This window comes from Branchiostoma floridae, chromosome 4 (genome assembly GCF_000003815.2).
Source record: "Branchiostoma floridae strain S238N-H82 chromosome 4, Bfl_VNyyK, whole genome shotgun sequence".
Taxonomy (NCBI): domain Eukaryota; kingdom Metazoa; phylum Chordata; class Leptocardii; order Amphioxiformes; family Branchiostomatidae; genus Branchiostoma; species Branchiostoma floridae.
Window position 1 is genome coordinate 30784946 of NC_049982.1, and position 19927 is coordinate 30804872.

The 19927-nt window shown below is 40.0% G+C and overlaps 1 protein-coding gene across 1 annotated transcript in view; it reads left to right on the plus strand.

Moving 5' to 3' along the window:
• Window positions 1–19927, plus strand: part of LOC118414804 — a 1072569-nt gene that overhangs the window by 1015015 nt on the left and 37627 nt on the right. The window lies entirely within an intron of this gene.

A 19927-nucleotide genomic window follows, 5' to 3' on the forward strand; every position in this document is an offset into this window, starting at 1 on the left:
ATTGCCTTTTCTGTATATATACGTGTACATTTTGTTTTGGAAATGTTAGATTTTGAACGCCTTCAGATGACATCTTTATAAATGCAACATCTAAAACAGCTCGCACTAGAATCTTAGAAGCTAATCCATTGTTGGCCTAGGGATGCTGACAAATGAAGAATTAAGTCAAGTCAAGGTGTTGCAGAAGGTCCTATTCATCTATTTGTGATGTATATTGTTACAGTCGCAATTTATCACACATAAGTCTTTGGTATACAAGATTTAGCAAAAATAATACTTGAATATATATTGTGTAGTCAAATTCCTTATTTATTGCTGATTTTACTTTAGACAAACTGGAAGCCTGAGATTTTTAGAAAACTGAATTTGATTTTGTCTTAGAAGATATATACATGTTCGTATATGAAAACCACAGTGTTATTAAATATCATGATGCTGTACACGCAATGCTTTCGAAAAATGTATACTATGACAACAAAACACTGCTCTTTATGTTAAATGGTAGCAGTAATATTATCTGTATTTCCAAGGTCATATTTAAGGTTTGTGTATGTTGACGCCGCCGGTTAACTGGTCAATATCACATTGGTCATATTATCAAAGGTTAATAAATGCAACAAAAAGTGGTTAGTAAAGTTCAGCACCAAAAACTGTTGTGATTGTATGTCTGTCATGTCTAGTGTTCAGCACCAAGGACAAGTGTGGCTATGTGTGGATAGTGTTCAGCACCAAGAACTGTTGTGATTGTATGTCTGTCATGTCTAGTGTTCAGTACCAGGGACAAGTGTGGCTATGTTTTGATAGTGTTCAGCACCTAGAACAGTTGTGGTTGTATGTCTGTCATGTCTAGTGTTCAGCACCAAGGACAAGTGTGGCTATGTTTTGATAGTGTTAAGCACCTAGAACAGTTGTGGTTGTATGTCTGTCATGTCTAGTGTTCAGTACCAGGGACAAGTGTGGCTATGTTTGCATAGTGTTCAGCACAAAAAACAGTTGTGATTGTATGTCTGTCATGTCTAGTGTTCAGCACCAGGGACAAGTGTGGCTATGTGTGGATAGTGTTCAGCACCAAGAACAGTTGTGGTTGTATATCTGTCATGTCTAGTGTTCAGCACCAGGGACAAGTGTGGCTATGTTTGCATAGTGTTCAGCACCAAGAACAGTTTGATTGTATGTCTGTCATGTCTAGTGTTCAGCACCAGGGACAAGTGTGGCTATGTTTGCATAGTGTTCAGCACCAAGAACAGTTGTGATTGTATGTCTGTCATGTCTAGTGTTCAGCACCAGGGACAAGTGTGGCTATGTTTGGATAGTGTACAGCACCAAGAACAGTTGTGATTGTATGTCTATCATGTCTAGTGTTCAGCACCAGGGACAAGTGTGGTTATGTGTGGATAGTGTTCAGCACCAAGAACAGTTGTGATTGTATGTCTGTCATGTCTAGTGTTCAGCACCAGGGACAAGTTCGGCTATGTGCGGATAGTGTTCAGCACCAATAACAGTAACTGTTGTGGATTGTGTTCAGCACCAAGGACAGGTGTGGCTATGTGTGGATAGTGTTCGGCAGCAATGAGAGTTGTGGCTGTGTGTGGATCACGTTCAGCACCAAGGACAGATATGTTTGTGGATAGTGTTCAGCACCAAGGACAGGTGTGGCTATGTGTGGATGGTATTCGGCACCAAGGAAAGGTGTGGCTGTGTATGGATAGTTTTCAGCACCAAGGACAGGTGTGGCTGTGTATGGATAGTTTTCAGCACCAAGGACAGGTGTGGCTGTGTGAGGATAGTGGAACAATTCGCAGCGTCACGCCCATTCCCAACCCCCAGCCAGGTGATGGAGTTATAAAGAGTGTGGAAAAAGTCCCCATCCCTGACCAGAGAGCGAGGCAAATACCTACTATGAGCCTATAAAAGGAGGGCGTGAGGGCTTGGAAAAGAAAAAGGTTCCCATCTTTACACACTTAATACCTCCGCATTACCTAACCCACTTCCCTTCTCCCCCCCCCCTTAGCCTCTTCCTTTCGCCTGCTTCTCCCAACTACCTTGTGCTTTTCTTCCCCAAAGTCTAACCGCGCGCCTTTACTCTAGAGCTTTTCACTTTTATCCCCTATTCCTAATTAGCATACATGCTTATTTGCATAATCCCTCTGATTGGCTGCCTTTCAAAATTGGGTTAATTAACCACCTGACTGGCGTGCGGGAACAGGTGTAGCGCTGCGAATAGCGTTCAGCACCAAAGACATATCTGTCTGTGTGTGTATAGCGTTCAGCACCAAGGACAGGTGTGGTTGTACCTAGATAGCGTTCAGCACCAACGACAGGTACGTCAGAAAGCGAACAGCATTTAGCGCCAAAGGCAGGTGTTTTTGCGTCTGGATAACGTTCAAGACAGGGACAGGTATGTCAGTGAGCGAACAGCGTTCAGCACCAAGAACAGGTGTGGTGTTCAGCACCAAGGACAGGTATGCATGTGCGGCTAGTGTTCAGCACCATATATACAGTTTTTCCTCTTTCTGGCAAGTGTGGTGCTTAACGTCAAGGTCAGATAGTATTTTCTGAAGTAAATGCTTGTATGTAAATATAGTCTTCAAAACCAGGGACAGGTTTTGTCAGCCGAATAATCAAGCCGTATTTGGGAAGTAAGACTTGATGGGAACTACACACGCATGCTTCGTGCTGCCCTTGATGTTTCTTGGAGGAGCCACATCTCCAACAAAGAACTTTATGGTCCCCTGCCGCAAGTATCGGCTGTTGTCCGCAGTCGAAGATTGCGTCTGGCAGGTCACGTGGTGCGCCATGAGGAAATGGCAGGTCAGGTCTTGCTCTGGGAGCCAAACGAGCCGCGCAGGCGAGGCCGCCCTTCGGCCACACTCAGGAAGCTGATGCTTGAGGAAACAGGTCTGGAGGCCAACGAACTCCGATCAGTAATGCTGGACAGAAACGAGTGGAGACACAGGTGTCACCTCCAAGAGGATGAACTGAACTGAACTGAAGACAGTAAGTAATTTTTGGCATAATCATCTGCTCTAACACCTTTAGTTCATGGATCAAACTACTACCTAGACAACGTCCCTTTAGAGGCTGTTATCTGCTGATACACTTAAAAGCTTCATTCTCATGGATCAAAAGCGTCACCTAGCAAAGTTTAATTAGAAGTGCAGTTAACCTCAGTCGTTACCCTTGTAAGAAAGAAATGTTGCTGTGAAAAAACAATAACTGTGCTTTTTCCGGATGACAGGCGTTGCTATGACTGTGCTTTCAACACTTAAACACAATATAGTTGTCCACACATAAGAAAGCTAACAGTAGTACATATATTCTACTACAAGTCGTAGTGCTTTAGATTTTTTACTTACGCAATGCCATATAAACACCGACACTACACCTGTCCCTAGAAATGAACCTGAAAAATGATGAAAAATTTAATCAAGCCAGAACGGGAAAATGATTAGGTCAGTTCTCCTCAAAGTTTAGTGCACAATCACACATACATATGCTTTGGTAACGCTAGGGCACCTTTATCCGTAGGTTAACCTATATTCGTTGTTTTTGAAAACAGGGTATTTAGGGAAATCAAGCGAAAGGACAGTGGTTTCAAAGTACAATATTCCAAAATTATTTCTATTTCAAAATATTGCAGTTTGAAGCCAATGTTTGTCGATTTTACATTCCTAGAATACACATTTCAAAACAACGGATATAGGTTACCCCGCAGCAAAAGGTGAACTAGCATTATAGGAAATAACCTACGGTGTCTTCACTAGCGACATCAACAGTGACACGACTAGCGGGCGTATATTGTGTACAACTACTCTATCGTCGCCATAATATAAGTTAATTTTCAAAGCATTGAAGAGACAAAGTAATTTTCAACAGGACGCCGGCTCACGCATAACTATTGTTGCGCTTTTTCACATTAAAAGACCACACTTTTGATCTATGAGAACGAAGCTCCTATGATAGTAGGTAATTGCAGTACTAGTAAGGAATGCTAGGCTGCGCTTTTGATCCATGAGAATGACGATTTTATGATAATAGATCATTGCAGTACTAAATTTTTAGTAAAGAATGCTAGGCGACGCTTTTGATCCATGAAGAAATTGCGTCAAACAGACAAATTAAAAAAGAAAAATCAATATTCCGGTTGTCTACACACAATCAAGCGACTTGTTTTTGGCTTGTGCTCTATTTATATCTACTTAAATGCAAATACAAGTTTTTACTAAACACGTACTATAAACAACCACGCCTGTCCTTGGTGCTGAACACCACACCTTTTAGACACACAAACATACTTGTCGTTGGAACTGTACCACACACAAAAAATTGTCTTAGATGTTAATATCTCTCTCTTATTTTTTTTTCAATTTTTCTTTGTGGCATTTTGAAATATTTGATTACATGTATGGCCAAACCGTCACAACCAACTCGATACGATTGCGGAGCCTTCGTCGTAGACTTCCAGCTGGGCTGGCTTTAATTTGAGAGGCAGGACGAAACTCCCTGCCACGTCAAACTACCTTTCTGGATGAAATTCCTTTAGCTAAGCGCACAACCCGCCGTACGTACAAATACGTGCTGTCTACGTGCCAAAACGTGGGCAATCTTTTGGGATCCGTAAGTGGTGATTACCGTCTCCGTACGAACTCGTAGAAAATCCGACGGATCTTGGAGCACGCAGACACGCCGTAGAACTTTACGTGCAGACAAAACTCTGTGTGCCATCGGGCAGCGGATTTGCCCCTCGGTACGTGCCAGTACAGGCGACGCGCCTGTCCTGTCAGTCTGAACGTTTTCTAAAATACGTGGCGGATGTGCCCCCCCCCCCCAAAAAAAAACGTACGGATAAATTGCACGTACGGCGGGCGGTGCCCTTAACTTTTCCTGGCGTTAGTGAATGTATAAGCCGACTTAGAGACTAGCGAACTACCGCATATAAAAACCATCACACAATACTACACTATCAGGCTTACCCTATAGTATTGTGTGCGAGTAAAGCAAAAGTGCTAACACTTACAGTAGCAGCCAATATCCAATCTAATGTCTGATTACCTACTGACAGAAAAAAAATGAGTACAAAAAAGAACGCACCAGCAAAAACACAAAATGGTCTTTGGAACGAAGCAACTTGGACAGACTTCATTTGAAAAAGAGCTGACAGATCAAGTGATATGGCTCGTAAACAAGGAGATTTCATTATCCCAATTTTTATCGTGCGTGTAATAGTTGATGTCACTTAAAACACGTAATTGTCGAGATGAATATCAATATACTATTGTATAAACCGAAGGTCTGTTTTGTGTTCAATGATAGTTTTAGTCACGGTAGATAGAAGTCTTAGACTACACGACATCGATATGTATTACTAGGTGAGGTGGTTTGAAAGGATTTTCGGTTAGATTATTGACTTTATATAGTAAGATTTAAATGCAAAGTAAAAAGAATGTTTCAAATGCCTTTTTGTAAACTGAAGGCAATGAGCATATTTTACATATTTGGCCATGATATAACTCCCAGATATCAGTGCAATGGCCATGTGTGTAAAGATTTAGTCTTGCATTCGGTAGAACGTGAGTTCAATCTCCGGCCGAGTCATACTACTCATAGACTCTGAAATGGTACATGCTGCTTTCTATGCTTAGCAGTTAGCACTCCTCGTTTGAAAAGAGTACGGCAGTTGACAACGCAAAACTTCCATTGTGCTAGAGCATTTCTGTAGTAGCTTTTTAGTGTGTTTTTTTTAATAAGAGATGGGCGCCGCCCTATGTGCCATCTGGCAGTGGAGGGACTTCAACTAACTAAAAACTTGACAAAGAATTTACTGTAAATTTACTTACATTTTGCTTTATTTTCCTTTGTCTCCATGTCTTTTTCTTTCCATATTGTTTTTTTTTCTTTTCGAGTATTTTTCTTTATTTCCGTCTCCTTTGAGATTACTATCTTTTTTTTCTTACTTTCTCCCTCAATTCGTTCTTCGTTTTTTTTCTTAACTTGCTTTCATTTTTCGTTTCTTTTTTTTCTTATTTTGCTTTGAAATCAACTTGTCGAACATCTAGATCGTTTTAAGCCCGTCACTCAACGCTGAACTCCTTGTAACAAGTAACTACTTTGCTCAGTTGGTTAACCAAAACCTTGCTTATATCCACTTACAGATCACACACAAAGGCTTATTGTATTCTATCAAAACCCAAAGACACAGGCTCCACAAAAAGCAACGACCCCATTTACAAAAACCACAAACACTGTAATACCAGTAATTCTTCGGACTTAGTTTTGACCTTTTGGTGGGTAGATTGTTTAGATTCTATGACGTACTCTCTTTCTTTCTCACAAGTATCTATCTTTTTATAGCCAAAATTGTCTCTACAACAACTCCTCTTAATCCTAACGTCGTGAAGAGAGTCTTGTGTCTTGAGACGGCCAGGGGATTATTCTAATCCACGGTGTTTTTAGGAGGATTACGTTGAGCGTTTTGGTGATATCTTTCTCCCTTTACTAACTGTATGATGGCCCTGGTCTGTATGATCTGCATCGCCGCATTTGTTTACAAAAGTAGGGTGGTACTTATCTCCAAGCAGAGGTTCGGCTTCGAGTGTTTTGACGTGTTCTAGGCGTTGGATATATACGCACGATTGACCGCATCCAAACATCAACGGTCACATTGATGGGTTTTTTTCTTCCCATGGGGCCACAGCAAATTCATTTGTTGCTTCTCGGATTCTTTTTTCAGAAAAAAATGGAACGACAGATGAAAGGTCTGGGGTGATACAGCTTAAATAACATACAAAAAAACAACAACAGTGGTTTTATGCAATGAATCCTCTAGTTTGATTCGTTACTAATTACTTCTGAATAAAAGGCATTGTTTTAGACTGAAATTTTCTGTATGTGGCTTTGAATAGTGATATTCACAGGTTTTAGATAGCAAAACCTGTATTATCTATTTCTCGGGACTCCACTTCCTCACTAGCCTGGGTACCATCCGGAAAGTAGTTCGCTCCGGCGTTCATTATATACTATATACAGTCGCTTCTAGCTCTGACATTCACTATACACTATATACAGTCGCTTCTCTGTGTTTCCGTCTGGGAACGCGGACCATCTTAACGTCTTGAATCGTACAAATTTTGGAAGCAGGTGCTGATTGGTCCCTACACATGAGCGAAATATGGAATGGCTTCAAGCGCTCGTTCGAACAGACGTTCCAACGCCGGACAAGCCCTCTGCCCGCTCGTGGGAGTCCTGTTGTCATCGAACAGGCGCTCTAGAACCTATTCCTAGATTCGCTCACTAACTGACGTTACCGCAAAATGGTTTGAATGCGCAAATCTCCAGACGGATAGCAGAAGCAAACGTAGGAGCGAACTACTATTCGGATGGTACCCAGACTACTTCCTCACTCCATCTAGGAGTAGAAATGGGTACCTGACTTCGGTTGAATACTTAAAAGGAAGAAGAGGGTTGGGGTCTTCTTTTCAATACCGTGCCCTCGACACAGTGGTTAACAACCCACTGCTTTTCAACCTTAACTAAAGAGGCCAAGGGACTACCTTAAACTTCTGTCTGTCATTTATATCTGGCACTGTCAGAATAGGCTGCTTACTTGAGTGCAGTGACACAGTATTTGTCTGTCTTACAGCAAATTAAAAAAAATAGAAGGTTTTTAGACAATGCATGAGTGGATATCGATTAAAAAAAGGATTTGTCGATCGGTTGGTCTGTTTAAAATCATCAGTAGGAGAATTCTGATTGATGCAAATCCAGCGGCGACGCCGAAAACAACCAACCACAAGTCACAATAGATCTCGTCATGGTAAGAGGCATTGTGAAGTGTTCTCACAGGTCAGGTGACGGCCAGTGACGTAGGAACAATATATCACTCCAATGTGTATAGAACTCGTGACGCCACATATGATACAGCTGCGCATGAACCCTTTTCTGTCGCTGGGTGTAATTCTTTGCCCTTGCCGAGACGTTTTTCCTGTTTCTGATTATACTTGGAAGGGTTGTGTTTAAAACTATAGAAAGGCAACATTTTCGGGAAAATGCCGAATGCTTTCCCTGTAGCCTTTGTTAGGCTACTCGTACACAATACTGTACCGTTAGACTCGCCTTATATACTGTCATGTAGTATTTCGTGCGAGTAAAATGAACTGTTTATCTAGTCATTATTTACATCTACTTGGTCTTTGGACCAGGCTATTATATACTGTACCATTTGGTTTATAGTATTGTGTGCAAGTGAAGACAGACAGATAATTTCTCTATTTACAATATGAGAGCAATTATCTGAGCTTTGACAGAAAAAGAAGGCAAGAAAAACAACTCCATTACAAACAATATATTTCCCTGCGGGGAAAACTTTCATGAAAACTTCACACAAAGCCCGAGTCGACGTATGCCCGATATTGCCACCTCCATTGTGTTTGCTTGAAAATAACAGAATAACCTTGCCTTGCAGCTGGGTACAATGCTTTGCTCTAGACAGACTCATTTCCTTAATTATGAATTTATAAATCACCTTAACAACCTTAAGAGAGCAAAATTGAATTTCGTATCAAAACGTCATTAAGTGTTTTAATGTCTACAGTATCGTAACACAAAATGGAGACAAGTAATCAACGCACAATACATGTCTGGGTCGTTTAGTCCCAACTTTACTCAAAGAAGTGTTAGAGGTCTTTGCGTCTCGAGACTCTAATGGCGTCTTTTCGTTCCTGCACGACCTAAGTTTAGAAAATCATATTGTTTACTGAATCGGCAACTTATAAGTACACATTTGTACGTACGTAGAATCATATAGTACATGATTGTAGTGCGTTTGTCACATGATTTTCTGTAGTATGATTTTCAGCAAGTATATGACCAAAAATAACGAAGGACGACAAGAACACAAGTAAAGAGAGAGAGAGAATCTCTCTCCATGTTTCATTGAGGTAATAAGATCTATAACGTAATTGGGAGTGGCAGTTCGAAACCACGGGACCTCTGTTCAATAGCGTCCTGTTTGAGAGACGTTCCAGGTCAAAGCTTGGTACTTATTATCGTCTGAGTCTGTATCTGATCCTGCTTATGTCTAACGTTATATGTCCGGTAAGACCACCCCTCGGCGTGTCAGAGATTCAACCTCATTACCTACAGATTTTGAGCCGACAATCCTAACCACTAGGGCCCACACACGTGCGATGGTGCGGTGTGCGATGGAGCAAACCCTTCTGTCTGGAGTTGGTGATTCACTACAAATCACCCGGATGGAGGCCTGGCGAACCTCTGTCTCGTATCAGCCACATGGTGATCTACATCATTCACCCGGACGGGTGTGTCACCCCGTAAGGGGCGGTATAACCCGTCGTGTGCGAACATGTGCGAACATGTACAGGGTTAGCCCTTAGCAATAGCCTACGGCTAATTGGGCAGCCCTGGCTGTTTGTAAACAGCTGACCAAATAAATAAAAAAAAACACTAGGGCACTACACCACCAGTTTCTTTGTAAACAAGTTTTCACACAAGAAATAGTCATTTTCGAATGCCTTTAAAATCACCGCAAACTTTGTCCGTGTGTGAGTAAAATGACGTATGATTGAAACTCGATACATCTACAGCTGTACGTGTGCGTCGGTACAAATAAACTCAATCTGACGTAAATATAAAAGCTATGCATATGGCACTATGTATACATCAAATACAAGGTGAAACTTTTAAAACCTATTCAAGAGTAACGATGACGTCGTACAACGAAGTCATAAGTTCTATTTTAAGATTTCAGCCAGGCTTTACCAGAGTGACCGCTAAATATTACACCAATGTATCATGTTCATGACGTCATAACGGTCGTGTTTTTGAACGCTAATGCCTATAAAAGAAAACTAACGACTTCTGTTCTACGTAAGAGTGCAAATAGACCATCGCCTCTTCACTCGACTTTCTCATGACCTCATTCACAAAATGATACAATGAAGTCCTCAGTAGTTCCATAATCATACGGGTGCCTTTTACAAAGTATTCTTACCATAAAGGAAATACAAACACTCGTTAGTAAGTTTTAAGTAGATGTTCAGTAACAAAAGTGACTTGACTTGACTTTCACATGACCTCATTCACAAAATGATACAATGAAGTCCTCAGTAGTTCCATAATTATACAGGTGTCCTTTACAAAGTACTCTCACCAAAAAGGAAATACAAACACTTTAAGTTATAAAGAGTTTTAAGTAGATGTTAAGAAACAAAAGACGAAGTGTTTGGTCAAGAAAAACTGTCAAAGTGTTTGATATATATAACTTGTAGCTTCCGCAAGGCTGGCCACATGACGCACAAAGCTAATGAAGTGTGTGAGGCTTTTTGAAAATGAACGTTTTGTGTCGAATCACTAACGGTTGGAATATTTTCTGTAATACGATTTTTAGCTAGTATATGAGCAACAGTGCCTCGCATCAGTGTGAGTGCAAGAGAAAAGTGGCTAAAATAGCGCAAAGGTGAACCAACGTGCCTCAACAGTACTTCAAGAGTACCCCAAGCTCAGTGAGAAAGGCCCTTTAGAAAATAGAAAGAAGTCGGTGTTTTTCTTAAAACGCTAGATGTTATTCGCTACAGTTAGTGTAATCTAAGGATATATATAGTTCTAGTTTACAAGTGGGTTGTAGGTAGTTTGGAAACGTGAACCTATGAACTTAAGTAGCGCTTTGACTACCGTAGCCTAAACATTGGCTTGGTGTCCGTCCAAAATACAGATGAACGTTACATTAATTGATGCTAGGGAAAAGAACATGCAAGTTAAATCGGACTCAAGTGATCTGTTAAATCTTTGCTGGGTTTCGGCATGCCGCAGGATGGGTGCAAAAGGTCTGAGGCTAAGGGCACAACCCGCCGTACGTGCAACTGTGTAATGTCTACGTGCCAAAACGTGGGCAATCTTTTGGGATCCTTAATTTTTGGAGCACGCAGGCACGCCGTAGAACTCTGCGTGCATGTCAAATTTAATCTGCCACCGGGCCCTCGTACGAGCCATCAGGGCACCCTGTACACCGATTAAGGACACCGTACGTACGCAGCACGTTTAAGTAGGGCCTGCATACGGAAACGTGGCTTTGATATTCGGCATGTGAGTAGGTCTTGATGAGACTTGGAAACGATCAGATTTTGGGCCCCCTAGCAGCCTGCTATGGTACTGCAGCAGAACTTCCTGGTTTGATATCTTGAGTTCTGAACATGCTGCGGCTATGATTTTTTATTGGTAGACAGCACTATATTTTCAAAATCAGGCGAAAATTTAAGAGCGTGCTGATGTCATCCACAAAATCTTCTTGCTGTGGCCTTGATCCTTACTAACCATCACCGCTCGATTGATTGATGAAGCGGAAAATGAGTCCGTTAGGACCTTTGTGCGGGCTTAATGGGGTAGCGCCCGGGACAAAAGCTCAGTTCGCGCCGGTTCATTCAATGCGACACAGGAAATAGTGATGAATGAACTAGACATTACAGTATCAACGTTTCATCACCATTTCGTTCGAGGACGACTTAGAGGTCAAATGTCTGTCCGGGTCAAAGTCTTACGCTCTTTCTCCTGTCTGAGACGAAGGTCAAGATGGTATCTTTGTGATCTTGAAGTCTACGACTTTTTGACCTTAAGTGATGCGTCATCAGCCATAGAATTTATAGAGCATGACTAAGTGATTTCTCCCCATACCGATACTCACACACAAAAAGAGATATCAAGTAGAAGGCAACATTTTCGCGAAAATGCAGACTATTCCCCACGTAGCCTTTTATCAAGCTACTCGCACACAATACTATATACAATTAGGCTCGCCATATATCCCTGAATGGCAGATATTGGAAAATATATCAAAGAAGGTTCAGACATTAGAGATTCCTCAAATGATTGTAAAGGCCTCCAATGAATGTAAGAAACTTATCTCATACTACAACTCCTGTATTAGTTAGATAAGCCTTAAGTTAAGCTATAAAACTGTAGTTATGTAGATGCCATACTTTGTACCTCGTACAAGTGTTGTGCAATAAAGTTATATTTATATGATATATTATTTTTTTGAGCAAAAACAACAACATAATCTATGTTGATTTTGGACCAGGCCATTATAACACAGTTATACTGTTAGGCTATCCCTATAGTGTTGTGAAAGAGTTTGAGAAATTGTTCAGATGTATAATATGCAGCTAATATGTTTACGCACTTCTAAGCTCTGGTTGGTTCACGGTATTCTAAGCTCTGATTGGCTGTCGACAGAAGACGAAGAAATAAAAAGAACACGCCAGCAACAACAATATATTTTCACTACCAGGGAAAACATAAAGATGGCGGATACATTTTTTGTTGTTGTTGTTCTAGCCAACCTTCCCGCAATATAAGTGTGAAAGACGTAAAAATATGAAATAACATGCATACCGTAAATATATGCAAAATGATAATCATAATTTTTAATTATGTTTTTGATTACGATTTAAATACAGTTCAAATATTTTCAAAAATCAAATGTAGAAAATGATGAAAATCGTAAGACATTGAAAGTGCAAAACAGTCAAGAAAAATATGAACATAATCGTAATTTCTACTGATATTTGTGAGACAGTTTGGTTTTAGAATGCTGGTCACGATAAATCTACAGTTTACGGATCAAAACGTTCCAAGATATCGGTAATACATGTAATTACCGGGGATAAGTGAGGAATAAAGCTACGTCCTGTTATCAAGGATTCAAATGTAAGACGACAATCCAACAGCTTTTAATGAGATTTGATGCCGGGGAAAGGAGATTATAAACATAGAGCGCCGACAGTTATGGCCTAACATGAAACGAGCCGTACGTGTACCTAGAAGCCCCTGCCATTAAAATGTGAGTTGTAGACCCTTTCCTAGAAACCTTAGCCAACAATTGCTAGCAGGTGGTACCACCCCCCCCTCCCCCTTCAACCCTATGGCGCACAATAATCAAGAAGCGTGTTCTGTAAATCTTAATTGTTTTGTTTTCTTTCAAATCATACGTTTTCATAATATTTCAAATTCATGTAGACATAGGTGATTAAAATGGAATTTTTGATACTCAGTGGAACGGCTATAACATCAACTACATTAAAAAAAATCTTTAAGGGGGGGGGGTAAGAATTTTAGACCAAAAAATTTACCAAAAGAGTACTAGAAATATTACAGAATGAAGCAAAGGCCTATAGGCCAATTGTGAGGTTTGAACTACAAAAATGAATTCAAAAATGTAGTGGGTACGATAGATTTTATAGTCAACCCCCCTCTTCGGATTTCAAATGGCATCGTCCAAAATTGATTTTCAAAATGATTATGTTCCTAATCAATAGCGGCTTGGAAAACACTTCATTAAGAAGGATATCCAGGTCTCAGTCATTTATAAAAGATATATATCTTAATACACTTTCTGCAGAAGGAACGAAAACAACAATGTTGTCCTGACTCGACCCCAATGATTAATTGTATAAAGGATTGTACTACGTGTAGCGTATTGTAAATGCAGACATTTTCGCGGTGGTTTTATGTTGCAAATTTACCGCGAACTCAAAACCACCGCGAACATTTTTCCATGGCAGTAAGAGACTACCGTGCATGGTGCTGCCGCGAACCTAAAACCACCGCGAACAGTCCTTTTTCCGCTGCCGCGAAATTAATTCCCCGCGAACTTAAATGCCTTTACAGTATTTGACCTAGAAGTATGCTGGTGTCAGAAACGTGCCGTATTCAACTTCCCACGTAATTCCTAATCGGATTAAATACGGATTATACTTAAATAAAAAACTTGCCCTCTACTTATTCATAATCATATCTTGTATTAAAGTTCAACTGTGGGTTCCCGTTTGATTGATATTAGGCTTTTTTTACACAGACTACAAGAATGGGTTTGAAGTGAAGGGAATGAGATATAAATACACTACGGTTCAAAAACTTTAGGAAAGGCAGTTTTTTGGCACGTATTCACTTTCAAAGCATCAAATAGCCGAGTGGCAAAACTGCTCGATTTGCATTCATATAATCTCTGGCACAACAGAGTTATTTTTTACTTAAATGGCTGCAATAGTATAAATGTAATAAACACCGAAATAGTATTCATCTTAAAGTATGACAGCTGACCATACTCCAACCATTCTGTAATTGGTCGATTTGCCATTATCTAATTGTTTTATCATTGGTTGAACTTCTAATTACGAGTATGATAGACAGGTCTCGTTTTCAAAATCAGCCGCCTAAAAAAGTGTATAGGCTGGGTTTCCACGCACGTTCTCCAACTCCAAGTAACTGGTAAATACTTACTAATGGGTCTTGCTGCGTTTGTTCTTCATCATTGCATAAACAATGGATACGCACAAGGTAGTTGAACCATGTACATTGTATATCAGAGCCATTTGAGGTCGTCTGAGGTCGTTTGAGTGTTTAGGTAGACCCCTTCTTAACCCTCGTGACCTGGTTTACCAAGTTTCCTTTCTTATATAAAATGTCATCCCTTGGAAAGTAGGCGGATGAAACCTCGGTCTCTTTGTAACGTTAAACCGCTTTAAGATCATTATACTCTCCAAGTGGACCATAAGCAGTCAAGACTTTACTACAAGCTAATACTTTAAGCTACTGGGTCAAAACCTCGTAACTATACTAGCTCTGTGAGAGTCTGAAGTTTATATTAGACGTGGTATCAGTATACGAATACGGTTTAAGGGCTAGTGCTATTATACTAATGACTCCGGTGGGTTACTAGGAATATCGACGACAGTATTGGGATCGTAGGAAAAACATGGACTGCGAAATTTAACGTTTGAATTCGTAACAGGAAATTCAGAGCAAAAGTGATATAGATGCTTCAAATAATTTTCAAAATACCTTTACTATGCTTAAGTGTAAATGTTGGATATAACATAATTTACATCGATTGAATACAACTTTGTGAAATATTGAAATCTTTTGGAACATGATCAGTCATTGGGCCATGTTGATTTGATTAAATGGATGCTATCCAATGGGAATCCTAAAACTGATGCGAGCGTGCGAATAAAAAAGCTTTTGGCAAAAAATTGCCGTTGAACAAATGACAGAAAAAAACAAAGCATGGGATACCGAATTTGTTTTTTAATTTCATACCTTCGTCTTTGACTGAAGGACTGACTTTTTGAAAATCTTCGATATTTTCCTTGCAATCCTCGCCACATGTTTTTGCCAATTTACAACTGCTTTGTTAATTTACAGTTTTGTTGATTTTTTTTTTGTGGAAATGTCCGAAAAATTATGTCATCCCTATAATCAAATGAAAATAGCCTTTGACCCAGCAGGCAATACCTCTAGAAAAAAGGGAAAGATTTGCAAATATCTTCTGAAATTCATAACTGTAAATGCACAGATGTTCGCGGTGGATTAATATTTGCAGTTTTCGCGGTGACCACTTTACCGCGAACTTAAAACCACCGCGAACATTTTTCTATAATGGTATTAGACTGCTATCTATGGTGTTACCGCGAGCTTAAATCCACCGCGAAAAGTCCCTTTTCCCGCTACCGCAAAATCAAATCCCCGCGAAGTTAAATGCATTTACAGTATTTTCTGTTGCCGGTTGTTTCAAGTAAGTACTGTGATCTTGTTGTCCATCTTAATTAAGTGTCTTGTATTCAGCGTCGTACACGTCAAGCCGAACATGTGCCTCTTAGTTGTAATGACCTCGAGTTAACTCGTGACTTACCCCGTGTGACCCAGGATTCTGACCGGAATACGATCAACGATTTTTTTTCTAATAATTAGGGCAAACAGACTCTCTAGATCCACGGACGCATCATTTTTATCTGTTCTCATTACAAGAATTTGCCACCAAAAAAAGTAGATTTAAATCTTGGAAATCGGTTTTGAAAAATTGGAAAACGGTTGAGCAATTTGTCTTTTCCTATCGCAAATTGATTTGGTCGTAGACTACTAGTATGAACACTGCTCATTTTCAAAACAAAACTCTCTGCCTCTGTTTTAGACCACATTTGACTGTAGAAGCGCCTGGTAAAAAGGACTATCAACTCTCCTTTACTTCGCTCTTTTCTTCGATCTGTCTCAGAAGATTTTCAAGCGTCAACAATGGAGGACGGATACTCCACCAAACAGAAACCTTTGTAGCAAAATGGAACGATGTTTTGAGTATCGCCTATTCACAAGTTTTCGCATATGACAAAGTTAAGGTCCGGACCTGGACCTGATCCTCTAGACCTGGACTGTACCTTTACCCGAAGACTACATTTTCTGTACCTGTGCCCAGCCCTAGTTCCTAGCTAGATACTCTACAATATGTCCGACAAACCCTAGTTATATTACCCTGGTCTCATCCTAACTATTACTAATATCACAAGTCCATCATCAGATTCATTTCTGACAGAATAACACCCAACAATCTAGACACTACTTTCAAATGCTCGTTTGGCAAAAAAAATCAATCATAATCCGATTAATTCTACTCCGTCCTGCATATCAAAATTCAATAAAGACTCAAATGCGAAAGTAATGCGTGTTGTCGTTTACTACGAAGATTCTACGTGACGTTAAAAGGATTTCATGCAGTAATGCGAATTAGAGACGAAAGACTGCACTATATAGAGGCTTTTACCAAGAGGCAATGAAAAAGACTAGAAGGCAACATTTTCAGGAAAATGCAGAATGTTTTCACCATAGCCTTTTGTCAAGCTATTCGCACACAATACTATATACCATTAAGCTCGCCCCACAATATCGTCGAGTGAGTATTGTTGCAATATGAAAATGTGTTATTGGGAAATCTTTATTTGAATGGCTCCAATCGAGAGTGCAATTTTACTATCACTTCATGTATCTTTTCCAAGCAATTTCCCCGACCCATTAAACATGGATGATAATTAGAACTGAAAGATTTAGTTTGAATGATGTTAAAGACAAGACCCTAGCTACACACCCACACACTCCGATGGGAGTAATTATGAAGCTTAGTTTGATGGGATCCGGATATGGCAAGATGTAGGGGTGGTGCATTAATCTTGAAGTGTTACGCCGTCTGTACCAGATTTCCCACTATAGGGGGATCGTCTGTGTCCATCATTCGCCTACTGATGAAGGTGCACTCTCACTGCAATTGCGTCAAGCTTGCGTTACCGCGGAGTTCGAAAGATACTCAACGAATTTAAGAGACGGATTTTCTTACTCTTTGGGTATTTTGTCGTCTTCTAAGTCATATTTTACGCATGCAGCAATATCTAAAACATAAGAAAAATCGGAGAAAATCATGAACAAAACAGTGACGCAGTGAACGGACCCCGTAATGACGCAAGCTTGACGCAAGTGCACTGAGAGTGCACCTTTAGAATCGCTGAGAGAAGGCTTCGTGTCGCGTAGCGGAACGCAGAGTGTTAGGCCCTGAACCAAGAGGTCCCGAGTTCATATCTGTTGATTACATCACGGATTTTGTACTCTTTTACCGTGTCCAGTCGTGTGGTGTTACAACAGTGTTAGGCCCCGAACCTAGAGGTCCCGGGTTAGAATCTGTTGATTGTATCATGGATCTTGTCCTTGGGAAAGACACTTAACGAAACTTTCCTCACTTCACTTCACTGAAAATGAGTACCTAGCTTCGGTTGGGCCGTCCCTCGGATAGGACGTTAAATGGAGCCCATGTGTTTGAAAAGAGTCACACCTCAAGCACATTAAAGAACCCAACACAGTTATCGAAAAGACAAGGGGTCCTTCCCGATGTGAGTGGATCAAACCTTATAGTCTTGTCTCCCAAAGCCCATCCTCTAACCAATACAGGGCTCTCTTGGAAATTAATTGATAAGCAACTACCGATAAGATTTTTTAAAAAATGATAGCTTTTTCCGTCTTGAGCACTAATAACACGATACGGCCGGAAGCTCACGCCCTTGGAAGCCACAGCCTGATTGGTCACAAGACGAAAATTACGTCATCAAGTCTCTTGCACTTTGAAGATCTCGTTCGTTTTCACACGTAGTAAGTCCCGCGAGAGTTTGCTATGACGTATTTAGTCGAAACTGTCGGCTTCCGCACCATACATCATAAGGTGTACGTGCGGAGACGGTCTTGACGGGAATCTGAATTATTAGAAATTCGCTGCACGACAAAGTCGTACTTTCCAAGGCCATGTTGATTTGATTGTGTGGATGACATCCTCAAAACTGATTCGAGTGCGAGAAATAAAAAAATAAAAACAGTTTGGCCCAAAAAGGTGCCTTTATCATGAAATCTTAGTTGTCAGGAAGGTTGAACAAAGCATTTTTAAAACACACAGAGTAGGGTAAACTAATGAAAGAGTCTTCATTTTTGTTCTTTCACATCTTCTTATTTGACCTTGGAATTGAGTTTGGCATTCTTTCACATCAATATCCATTTTTCGATATTTTTTGCAATCTAAGGCATAACGCAAGGTCACCTTTATCCACGGGCTAACCTATATCCGTTCTGTTAAAATCGTGGATTCAAATTTCAATATTTTTGAAATATTTCAGTCGACCATACATTTTCCAAATATGGCAGTCTGAAACCACCGCCCGTCGACTTGACATCCCTAAATACCCTGTTATTAAAAAAAAACAAAAACAACGGATATAAGTTATCCCTCGAATAAAGGTGAACTAATGATATATCTGCTCATTTTGCAGCTGCTATGTATGATGTACAGTATGGTAGTGACCTTTTTTTTGTTAAAAACGGCCGAAAATTGATGCGCTTGTTCCACAGGAACGGGATCGTTGAGACCGTTAAACATTCAAAAATTTGAATTGTCGCTGTCTCTCTACGTCCTTGATCTTTCAGTGAGTGTTCAATAATGTGGAAGGTATTACAATCCTATCTCAATAAACTTTTAATGACTTCTAAAGTATTCAAGTTGGACTGATAATTATTTGCCAGTTATTCATTTTCATGGAATATTTTATACATATACATGTACATAAAAAGTTTATAACATTAAAGTATGGAAATAAGGCCCTACGGCACCTTGCACAATGTGCTATAAAAATTACATAATTATAATCATATATCTATTATAACAAAAGATTAAAAATCAACGCAAAACTTTTAGATACAAGAAAGGTGCAATATGCTATTATAACACAAATTACCTACCAAATCTCGGACAGATATATCACGAGTTCCGGCATTTTTAACATGTTTTTCCACCCACTATTTTCCGGTCAATAAAATATGCTCCCTTAATCGTGTCTTACATCGCACACTAGAAAGTAGAAGTGTACCATACACTTAATCTCTCACAATAAGTCCCACTGGAGCTTGATGTATGCGTTTTGACAAATACAAGCCACGACTTCATTGCTTAAATGTAGAACGTAGAATGAAGAAAAAAATCTAAAGTTAAAATCATAGATGTTGAACTGCTGTCAAAAAACTTTAATAATAGTCGGCGACCGCAAAATCTATTTCGAAATTTGCAATACAGAAGAAGCCGCTTAATTGCACACCCCAGTGTATTTCGTGCAATTATCCGAATGGTGCAACAAAGCGAAGTTATTAAGCTGGACTGTACTACCACAGGATTTAGGGATTTCGTGCAATTAACAGAAGTGTGCGATTTTCCGGTGTGCATTTAACCGGCTTTTACTGTAATAGCATACAAGCTGGCAACGTCTAAGTCTCTTGGCAATTTGAACATTTTGAGTTTCCAATAAGTTGCATTGCCTTAAGTTGAGGGACCAAACTCATTTCAAGCCAAGAGGACTTTTGAGGCGACTTTTGTACGTAGGAGGATGGTAAATTATAGCATAGCGACAAGAAAAAAGCTTTTCAGATGTACAATCAACTATAATGCTTCTACCGGGTGCCATAACACCACCACATGAGAAAAATACGCGAACTTAACGTCATTGAAAGGGATTGGCAAATAAGACATCAGTAATACTCATGTTTATACACTTCAGGTATTCAG